The 11,562-nt window shown below is 54.2% G+C and overlaps 1 long non-coding RNA gene across 3 annotated transcripts; it reads right to left on the bottom strand.

Annotated features, from left to right (window-relative positions):
- Positions 1-2,022: 2,022 nt before the first annotated feature.
- LOC147576316 (uncharacterized) lies at positions 2,023-11,360 on the bottom strand. Of its 3 annotated transcripts, none has more exons than XR_015240654.1 (3): positions 11,098-11,310; positions 3,434-3,548; positions 2,023-3,069 (listed from the first exon to the last, which is right to left on the bottom strand). It is a non-coding gene; the product is annotated as an uncharacterized LOC147576316 (long non-coding RNA). The 3 variants fall into 3 exon arrangements; XR_015240656.1 differs by having other exon boundaries at positions 11,102-11,309; XR_015240655.1 differs by lacking the exon at positions 3,434-3,548 and having other exon boundaries at positions 11,098-11,360.
- Positions 11,361-11,562: the final 202 nt, after the last annotated feature.

Raw genomic sequence — 11,562 nt, 5'->3', positions numbered from 1 at the left:
TCAGTGCAGGGGTGAGGGGGTGAGGGCAGTGTCCCTGGGGGTCAGTGCAGGGGTGAGGGGTGAGGGCAGTGCCCCCGGGGATCAGTGCAGGGGTGAGGGGTGAGGACAGTGTCCCTGGGGGTCAGTGCAGGGGTGAGGGGTGAGGGCAGTGACCCTGGGGGTCAGTGTAGGGGTGAGGGGTGAGGGCAGTGCCCCTGGGGATCAGTGCAGGGGTGAGGGGTGATGACAGTGTCCCCGGGGGTCAGTGCAGGGGTGAGGGGTGAGGGCAGTGCCCCTGGGGATCAGTGCAGGGGAGAGGGGTGAGGGCAGTGTCCCCTGGGGTCAGTGCATGAGTGAGGGGTGAGGGCAGAGCTCCCGGGGGTCAGTGCAGGGGTGAGGGGGTGAGGGCAGTGCCCCTGGGGATCAGTGCAGGGGTGAGGGGTGAGGACAGTGTCCCCGGGGGTCAGTGCAGGGGTGAGGGGGTGAGGGTCGTGTCCCTGGGGGTCAGTGCGGGGGTGAGGGGTGAGGGCAGTGACCCTGGGGATCAGTGCAGGGGTGAAGGGTGAGGACAGTGTCCCCGGGGGTCAGTGCAGGGGTGAGGGGTGAGGGCAGTGCCCCCGGGGATCAGTCAGGGGTGAGGGGTGAGGGCAGTGTCCCCCGGGGTCAGTGCATGAGTGAGGGGTGAGGGCAGAGCTCCCGGGGGTCAGTGCAGGGGTGAGGGGGTGAGGGCAGTGCTCCCAGGGGAGAGAGAAGGGCAGGAGGGTGGGGATTTGGGTGTTGGGATGCTAGAGGGGATGACTAGTGGTGCTTGAAATTGCTGCGGGGTTGGAGGCTGAGGTAGGACAGATGTGCAGGGGGAGCAGAGGTGAATATCTACGAGGCCAGGGGATGCGAACTAACTGGGCAGGAAGTGACAGTGAATCCAGGGGTGAAATTCTTCCCGGAGCGAGGGGTGACCTGGGGTCTGTAGATGACCAGAGCACGGAAAGCAGAGTCCGATGGCCCAAGTGCAGAGCCAGGGCAGAACATTCTGGAAGAGGAATGAGGATCAAGAAGGACACCCACCCTCACCTCCAGGCCTTCTGGTGGGGGTGGTGGTGGTGAGGGAAGATAGTGCTGCAGGTGGGGGGGGGAGGGGGGAGCCACGGGGAGAGCCTCAGGCCGGCAGGCGGGGGAAGGGACGCACCCAGGAGAGGTGGAGGGGCCGGTGGGCACTGCTGAAGCCCACGCCCCCTTGCCCACCTCTGCACCTGCCCCTCTGGGCCTCTGCCTCGGGTTCCCCGGCTCAGCGTGTGTATGGGGACCCCCTGAGTCCCCCCCCTCTCCGCACCCCTGGGACAACTGTCGGCCTGCCAGGGAAATGGTCAGAGATGAAGCCCCCCGTCCCCAGCCTGCTCGGCCTTTGGGGACAGGCCTGAGGGGCGTTCTGCACAGCCGAATGGGAGCCCCAGGTGCCTGCCACAGTCATCCGCTCCCGAAAGCACACGCTGTGACTTCTCTCCTTCCTGGGATCACCTCCCCAATAACGAACCTGCCCCCAAACCCTGATCTCAGGCTCGACTTTGGGAGCAAGGCTGCGGAGAAGTTGGATGCGGGCTGAACATCTGGGACACGAGGGATGCCTTTGGGCTTCTCACGGGGACAGGGACTAGGTGACAGGGAAGAGGCCTTGGTGGGGCTGGCCCTGAGCATCCGGGCAGTGGAACAGCAGGGGCGCGTGCTGCAAGAAGTTGCGGTCTCTCCGGAAGCACCACAGAGACCTCCTCGCTCCCGGAGGTGGTGCGGGGCCCTCGGGGAGCACACAGAGCTCTCGTGTTCCAATTGTGAAGGACACAGTTTAATCTTATCCCAACGGGACAAAGGGTAAGTCCTTTTTTCCTGTTTTAAAATGTCATCATTCATTTTTTAGACTTAAAAAAAAAAAACAACAAAGCACTTTCTTACAAAGCTAAACATAGGCTTACCATATGATCCAGCAATCGCACTCTTTGGTATTTACCCAAAGGAGTTGCAAACTTATGTCCACACAAAAACCTGCACACGGATGTTTATAGCGGCTTTATTCATAATTGCCAAAACTCGGAAGTGGCCAAGATGTCCTTCAGTAGGTGGATGGATAAATAAACTGTGGTCCGTCCAGACAATGGAATATTGTTCAGTGCCAAAAAGAGTGAGCTCCCCAGCCACGGAAAGACACGGGAGAGCCTTAAGTGTATATTATTGAGTGAGGGAGCCAATCCGAAAGCCACACAGCGTGTGACCCCAAGTGCAGTGAAACCTTGGATTGCGCGTAACTTGCTCTGCGAGAGTTCCGCGAGACCAGCAAACATTCCTAGTACATTTTAACTCGGTAGACGAGCTCTGTCTTGCAATACGAGTCTTACGTGACACCGAACATCACATGATCGCAGCTGAGCCAATGGTTCTCTCTCTCTCTCTCTCTCTCTGCGGGATTGTGGGTGATCTTCTCCCATGTTTGGATGCTCAGTCTCAGGGCCAGGTGTTTGGCCGAAATCAGCGATTTTTCAGGACATTGGAAGGCGCCCACGAGAGGCACTTGTGTATTTTTTGTCACGTCAAAGCACCAATGGACAGTCATTTGCTTTTCCAGACAAGAGTGAGCTTGGGAATGTTTTGCTTCCTTCTAGGTCAGGCTGCCTGCTGACAGAGACCCTTTCCTCTGCTGCCTTATTGCCAGTTACATTAAAGACAGTATGACAAGAGTTTGTTAATGCTGTAGTCAACATCCGTGCAAGTCTACGCAATGGCCCCCACGCAGAAGAAAATTCCAGTGAGCCAAAAGATAGCAGTGATTCCATTAGTGATAGTGAAAGTCGTCCTATGCAATAACCCTCCTCTCTCTGGTCTCCCTCACACCAGCCATGAAGGTTGGGGATTGATGTGTTTTTCTTTATTATTTTGTATTATATTACAGTATTGTAATCCTTTGCATATGAATATTTTCGGGTTGTGGAACGAATCATCTGAGCTTCTGTTCTTTCTTACGGGGAAATTCGCTTTGATACACGAGTGCTTTGGATCACAAGCATGTTTCTGGGACGAATTATGTTCACAAACATATAGGACATTCTGGAAAAGGCAAAACCACAGAGACAGGTGAACGATCCGTGGTTGCCAGGGGTTGGGGCACAGGGAGGGATGAACAGGCAGAGCCCGGAGGATTTGGGGGGCAGTAAAACAACTCTGTATGACACTGTCATGGGGGACACGTGACGTCATGCATCTGTCCAAACCCATAGAATATACAACACCAGGAGTGAGCCCTAAGGTAAATGATGGACTTTTTAGTTATAATAGATCAGTGTTGGTTGACTAATTGTCGATGCAAAATGTTGATAATAGGAACACTGTGTTGGGGGCAGCAGGTGATATATGGGAACTCTTTGAACTTTCTGCTCTGTTTTGCTCTAAACTTAAAAAAAGCGACTAATACCTGATCCCTCATGACCCACACTGTTGGCAGTGGCTGCAGCTGGCGTTGGCTTCCGGGGGGACCACAGATCCCTCTGGTTGGTTGGAATCCTGCGGCTCCAAGATGGGACCAGGAGCTAGGACAGCAGGGAGGGCTGGCATCAGCTCGCTGCAGTCCCCATGCGTGTCCACCCGAGGTCGAGGCATGGTGGTGGCTGCTCGCCCAGGGGCTCTGTCTGTCCAGGCATCAGAGACCAACGGTGGCAGAGCTGGGTGGGTGGTTCTGCCGAGGCTCTGGGGCTGCACCCACCTCCGTCCTCTGTCTCTGGGCCACACCCGGGCACTTGGGTTGTTGAGTCCCTGCACTTGTAACCCCCCACCCGGCTGTGACCCAAAAGACATTTTTGCACTTCCAGGTCCCTCGGAACATAGACAGAGCTCCCTTCGAGAGACTGCATCACATTCCCGGGGAACCCATTTCCTGGCTCCCTTCCAAACTCAAGTTGTCGGTGACCTGACCCAAGGGACAGACTACTCTGTTGTCAGCCACCAGCCTGGTATTGCGAAGGCCAATCAGAGCTGCTTGGGTTACTGTGGGAGTGCCAGGCAGCTACAGGCTCTGTTCTCACCTTGCCCTGACCGCCCTGCCTCTCCCGGGTGCCACTGGGTACCCCAGCTCAGTCCCTAATCCTGGGGTTCTGGGAAGATGCCCCAGAGACTGCAGTGGGGGTGAGTGCGAAGGGCTTCAGGCCCCCTTTCCCTTCACAACTATTATATCGGGAGACGTCGTAGAGCTTCTTGGGAAAATGGCTCCTGAGGACTTTATGCTCAGTGAAATGGGCCAGACACAAAGACACACGGTCTATGACTCCACTTACCCAGTGTTCCAGAGTCGTCAAACTCACAGAGACAAAAAGTAGAAAGGGTAGGCACCAGGGGCTGGAGGGAAGGGGACATGGGCTTTTAAAATCAAAATCATATACTTTGTTTTTGATGTTTATTTTTGACAGAGAGACAGAGCACGAGCAGAGGATGGGCAGAGAGAGAGAGAGAGGGAATCAGAAGCAGGCTCCAGCCTCTGAGCTGTCATCACAGAGCCTGATGCGGGGTTCCAACTCATGATCTGTGAGATCATGACCTGAGCCAAAGTCATACGCTTAACCAACTGAACCACCCAAGCGCCCCCCAAATCGTATACTTTTAGGATGATCCACACAACGATGTGGTAAACATACAGAAAGATGATCAGCGAAGCTAATGGCCATGTTGTCTCCCCACCGCATGTGCGGTGACTACACCTGAAATCTACTCTCTGAGCACATTTCCCACATTTAGTCCAGCATTGACTATGGCCACCATGCTGAACATCAGATCTTCAGACCTACTCGTCCTACATGCTACAACTTGCATTCCCTTGTCAACATCTCCCCTTTCCCCACCGTCCCCCACCATCCCCAGCCGCTGGCAACCACCATTCTACCTTCTGCATCTAGCTGTTCTATTCCTGTGTAAGTGCAATCATGCAGTTTGGACAAAGGACCTGGATAGATGCTTTTCCAAAGAAGATTGGATCCAGACAGCCAACAGACATAAGAAAAGATGCTCAACATCACTCATCATCAGACAAATGCAAATCAAAACCACTGCTTCACAGCTGTTAGAATGGTTATGATAGATAGATAGATAGATAGATAGATAATAGCTAGCTAGCTAGATAAATGTATGGATGGATAGATGGATGGATGGATAATTGGATGGATGGATGATAGATAGATAGACAGATACATAGATGATAAATAGATAGATAATAGATGATAGATAGATGATAGATGGTTGGATGAATGGATGGATGATAGATAGATAGATAGATGATAAATAGATAGATAATAGATGATAGATAGATAGATACATAGATAGATGGTTGGATGAATGGATGGATGATAGATAGATAGATAGATAGATGATAAATAGATAGATAATAGATGATAGATAGATACATAGATACATAGATGGTTGGATGGATGGATGGATGGATGGATGGATGGATGGATGATAGATAGATAGACAGATACATAGATACATAGATAGATGATAGATAGATAATAGATGATAGATAGACAGATAATAGCTAGATAGATAGATAAATGGATGGGTGGATAGATGGATGGATGGATGATTGGATAGATGATAGACAGATAGAAGATAGATAGATAGATACACAGATGATAGATAGATAATAGATGATAGATGGTTGGATGGATAGATGGATGATAGATAGATAGACAGATAGATGAATAAATAAAAGATAACAGGTATTGGTGAGGATGAGGAAAAAAGGAAACCCGTGTGGGAGTGTAGATTGGTGCAGCCATGATGGAAAACAGTATGGAGGTTCGGTCCCCAAAAAATTAAAAGCAGAACCACTCAATGACCCAACAACCCGTCTTCTGCGTATGCATCTGAAGGAGATGAAACCACCATCCCACTGAGACACCTGCACCCCACAGTCGCCGCAGCACTGTTCACAATAGCCAACACGCAGAAACAGCCTAAGTGCCCGTCGGCAGGTGAATGGATAAAGAAATTGTGGTATAAAAATGCAATGAAATATTATTCAGCCACCAAATAGGAGAGCCTGCCATTTGCAACCACGGGGGTGAACGTGGGGGACCCTCAGCTACGTGAAAGAAGCCAGACACGGGGAGTCCGTGGTTCACAGGGACAGAGTTTCAGTTCAGGAAAATGGAAGGTTCTGGAGAGGAATGATGCTGATGTTGAACAACCATGTCAAGGTACCTAATGCCACAGAACTGTGCACCCAAACGCAGTTATGATGATAAATTGTTATGCGTATTTTACTACAACAAAAAATAATGAAATGCCACCTGCCTGAAACTCTGGAACAGGAAATAGTCTTTGTTCCTTTGAAATGCGGATAGAAGAAGGGCGGTCCAGAGTCACACGGGACCATCGTCTCCAAAGCTCTGCATAAAAATTAAATAAAGCACCCGAAAAGTAAAAAATTACACGTAAAAAAATGACTCTGCTGATAAAAAGGAGTGAAAATCTCAGAGTGACCTTCCCAGAGTGTGATGAACCTGATCATGACGTCCCACAGTCCCCCCCCCCAAAAGACAAGGCTGACATCCTTCTGGCATCCAGGGCTCCTGGACCTGGTCCTGGCTACTCCGCAGTGTCCTTTAGTGTCACCTGCCTCGTCCCTAGGCTTCCAGTCACCCCAAGCCCCCTGCCTCCTGGCCCCGCCCAGCAATGCCGCCCTCGTCCAGCTCTAGGCTCATCCCACCACCTGGGCACTGTCCCTTCCCCACATAGCACTTCCATTCCATCCTGGGTATCTTCAGCCCTTCCTCCAGAACGCCCTCCACAGCCACTGGCCGGCAAGAGAGCTACACAGCCTGTGCACAGCCAGTGGGATCGTGGTAGGAGCTAAATCAGATCGGGTCTGGCCCTGCTTCCGACTCTTCTGTTACAGACTAACTGTTACTTCTTCTGTTACTAACCCCCTCCCCTCAGGAGGGTATCTGGAAATGGGTCTTTGCGGGGTAGTTAGGTACAATGAGACATCAGGGTCAGGCCCTACTATGGGATTAGTGCCCTTATCAGAACAGGAAACACCAGAGAGTATGGGCTCTCTCTCTTTCCCTGCCAAGTGGAGACACAGCGAGAAAACCAGGTTGGCCCGGACCTTGATCTTGGACCTCCAGCCTGCAAGCATAAATGTCTGCCATTCCATCTATGCCAGCTGGTCAGTGGTGTTGTGCACAAACCTTCAAAGGTCAGGTGCACTTATAACGAAATCTACCGCTCTCGCTCGCCCTGGTAGGATCTGGTCCCAGCCTCCCTCGCTGACCTCTCCCTGGACCCCACGCCCCAGCCACACTGACCCCCACTTTCCCTCGAATGGCACGCTGCCACCTTACTCTGCTGGAACACCTCCACAGCTTGGGTCGTGGCGGGCACCCCTCCCGATCTGGGCTCCCCTCTGGGGTGCCTCTGTCCGCTCCCACTGGCCCTCACTGAGGCCCAGCACTGGCAAGAGGGAGGCTGCCAAGCCTAGGGCCCCATGCAGTGCCCGGTATACAGCTAGTGCTCAGAGGGTCAGTGCACGAACGGGTGACTTCTTCCTGACTCCACGTCTGCCACGTGTCCTCCCTCCGCTGGGGCATTTCCTGGAGCATGGAGTCAGCAGGCCTCAGCTCATGCTATATTCATTCATTCAACATGAACCATGAAACGTCACAGGCCACCATTTGTTACAGTCAAATATGGGGAAGCATTGTGATAAATAACAATAACCAGTGCCAGGGACAATTGTTCTACTTATATAAAGATAAGACATGCGCACAACTATATAATCGTAAATACGTATATGTAAATGTATACATATATGTATAGACATATATGTAAATACAGAAAAACTACCCAATGGGCATGATGCTCTCGGGCCACGCTTCCAGAATGTAGCTGGCAGCTTGGGGGGCGGTGGGGTATGCGACAGAATCACATCGCGTCACCAGCCTGGGACCCAAAGGCAGTCCCCAACTCATTCCATCCTGTCAATGCTACACTCTGAGTCCCCAGAGCCAGGGAGGCACCTTTGGGAGGGGGGGACCGAGGGCCCCAGGCAACCCCTATGGTCCCAGGGCCTCGGTAACCAGAAAGTCATGCTTTCTTCTGTTGGAATGTTCCAAATCAACAAAAGGAAATCAAGATCGTCTGAAGGTGCTTTCTGAAAACTCTGTGCGATGCTGCCCACATCAACATGTCTATTCAGATTGGGATGGTTTGAACTGATGGACAGTCTAGGGGTGCTAAGGCTCCCCTGACATCTACAGCTTGAGACCCCTAGCCTGACACCCAGCCGGTGTTTGGTGAGTGATGACAGAATGTTCTGGAAGGAGCTTCGGCGAGCCCCACCGCAGGGAGCACTTTGCTCCATCCCACCTGGTTTCCCGGCATGCAGATCTCTGTCCCTCCTGCCCTGCTCCTCTGGAGAAGACTTTCTGTGTCCCCAAACCCCCCGCCTTCCTCTCTGAGGCCATCAAAAAGCAATTTCCTCTGTCCTTGGTCTGGAGGGTCCCAATGCCAGCAGAGCAGGGTGTTGGCTCTGTAAGCACATCACCTGCAGATGTGCTGCTTCCTGTGTCCTCCCCAGGATAAGTGACATGTCACAGTCATGGCTGCCTTTCTCCCAGCACTCCCAGTCCAGTGTCTGCTCCCAGGAGCCACTGGATGGATGGATGGATGGATGGACGGATTGGTGGATGAATGGATGGATGGATGGATTGATGGATGGATGGATGGACGGATTGATGGATGGATTGATGAATGGTTGGGGATGGACAGATGGATGGATGGATGGACGGATGGATAGATAGATGGATGGACGGACAGACAGATGGATGGACGGATAGACAGATGGGTGGATGGATTGATGGACGGATGGATAGATGGATGGATGGATGGATGGATGGATGGACGGATGGATGGACGGACAGATGGATGGATGGATGGATGAATGGATGGATGGATGGATGGACAGATGGATGAGTGAATGTCTTGGTTCTTAAAGGTATCCAAGTTTTAGAAAGAATCCTAGACTTTTTCTATGGAGGGGAAAGTCTTCAAGGTCTGATGGGGTTTCTAGACCTTGGGTTGACTTCAAGGTGCAGTCTGGGGAGGTGCAAGATATTCCATGTCTGAGTCAAAGGCTGAAATCTGATTCCTGCCCACTTGTCTCCTGTAAAGTACGGTCCTAATGCTCCATTCCCTTAAAGGTAAACAGAAGCCAAGTCCACACGCTAGAACTCTGGATGTGACTGGTCAATACAGGCGGTGGGCCAGGCCTGAGCAGTGGGCCTTTCGGACAGCTCCTCCGGGGCGCTCAGCACAGCTGGTCCAGGAGGGATCTCCAAAGCACCCAGTGTGGCTCCGTCACTGTACACGGGCTCCTCACGGGGTCTCAGAGTCCCCTGGGAGTGGCTGTCCTGGTTATGAGTACCACACGCGGAAGGGGACCAGCTGGCCCAGACCGTGGAGGGGGCTACCTCTTGCCCATGCGGGTCGCAGCCAACAGGATGGCTGGAGGGCATCTGGGAAGACCTCACAGAACATGCCCGTCCCTTGTCGTCAGGATAAGAACAATCTTGCAATAGAACTTGGTGACAGATGGGGAGATTGTTAGGGCACAGGATCAATCGGGAAATTCTCACACATCAAAATTCCTGCCCGTGGGCCAGGCTGGTGACCAAGCCCCACCCACCCCCCATGCCTGCCATGGACCTTTGCCTCACCCAGCGTCCTGGAATGGCAGCAGGGACGGTTGACCATGATCCCAGGCAGCCCGCTGAGAGCACAGCAAGGGGGCTGGAGACCCAGAGTGGCCGTGTCCAGGGCTGGGGAGGGGAGGGCTCAGACCAGCCTTGAGGGGAGGACTGGGAGCCTGACTTCATCCGGCCAGAGCACCCGCTGCCCAGTAACGTCGCCTCCCCACACCCAGTCCACCACCAGAACCAACCCGCAGGCCATGCCTGTCTTGGAGACCCCCAAGGCCCCCCCCCGGAGGCAGTGTGGCATGAACAAAGCGAGGTGGCCCCCGCCACCCGGCATAAAAAGAAGAGGGACAGAGAAGGCCTTTGCTGGTGTGTGCACCGGGCCTGGGGGAGGGAGAGACAAGCAGGGTGGGTGGGGACAGGCAGCAGGTGGAGGCGATGGCTTGGCTTCGTGAACACATCAGCCCTTCAAAAAAATGAAACTCCCAGGTCTGCGAAGTCGGTACAAACGGATGATTGAACAAATAAATAGAAGTGCCTGCGGTGGTTCCTGATTCCTGCCGGGCCAGTGCTGAGTCGTGTGGGAGGGTCCAGACGCGCAGAAAAGCTACAGAACCCGGGGCCCTGCCTGGGAGGACATGGGGGGCTGACACAGGAGGGCCCCAAGGCAGGACGCTGCCACTGAGCACACAGGCTCTGTGCCCCCGTCACGTCCCCGAGCGTCTGCAGGGAATGCACCCCTGAGTGTGCCAGGCCCCCAAGACTGGAGACCCTGCCCCCCACAGACGTGACTTCCCCGTCTCAGAGGGGAAGAAGGCTCTGCCCAAGAACCACCTGACCGGAATCTCATAGAAGGAATTGAAAACCAGCATAAACCCGCTGCTCAGCCTCTACCAACAATTTAAAAAACTGATGGGGGAAAATAAAAACACAACAGTGCTGGCAGCCAGCTTCCCACCCCTTTCCAAGGATCTGATGCCCTTTAGGGACACAGCAGCTGGGCCTGAAAGGGACAAAGGCCCTGAGAGAGTGGAGAGGACAGTCACCCTGCCCTGGGCGGGCAGAGTCGAGCCAGAGCTGAGCCGGCGGCTGCCTGGCAGGAAGGCCGGGGCCCGGGCAGCGCGGCGGGAATCTCTGGGGACAGAGGCCACCTCCGGACGTGGCCCCTGGGTGCGGGGCAGGCCTTCTGCCTTCCCACGGACCGTCCCCCCAGGATAACCCGGCCAGGCAAACCCATCTGGCCTCCAAGCAGGAAAAACACCGCCGCTGTGATGCAGCCCTTCACGGACTTTGGAGAACATCCCGGGGGCCCAACCCCCGTCCTCCCCACTTGCCCGCCTGCCCCCGGCCGCCCCCCTGCCTCCACTCCCTCCCTGACCCCGCACCGCCGTACCCACACACAGTCTGCCGTGCCGGTTTCTCTGAGCCCCGATCGCCGGTGCCCCGGTGCCCACGGGACAGCCTTCTGCAGCCCGCGAGGCTGGCGGACCGCGGGAGTCGGCTCTCCTCTGCTGCCATCCCCATGGTGCCGAGCCCCGCACTGGGGACAAGTGCTGGCAGTGAGCACAGCACCCCTGCAACTGGTGGGAGGAGACTCTGAACAGCCAGCAACGCCCCACCCCTGCCCCCGACCAAAATCACGGGGAAAACCTGTGTCGTGTTTTTCCCGTCCGCTGTCCTCCAGCCTGGGGACTGACCGGCTGGGGGGTCTGTTTTGAGGACCGCCCGCCTCCTGGAAACATTTCTCGGGACCTCGGGTTCTTGACAAATGAGTCACAAAGCCACACCATCAGCGATAGGAAAGGCACTTTTGCCAGGACCTCAACTTGGACCGGAACATTCCACTCTAATTTTCATG

This window comes from Puma concolor, chromosome D1 (assembly GCF_028749965.1).
Source record: "Puma concolor isolate L17-30 chromosome D1, mPumCon1.1.hap2, whole genome shotgun sequence".
In the NCBI taxonomy this organism is placed as follows: Eukaryota; Metazoa; Chordata; class Mammalia; order Carnivora; family Felidae; genus Puma; species Puma concolor.
This window is presented reverse-complemented; position numbering and strand designations above follow the sequence as displayed.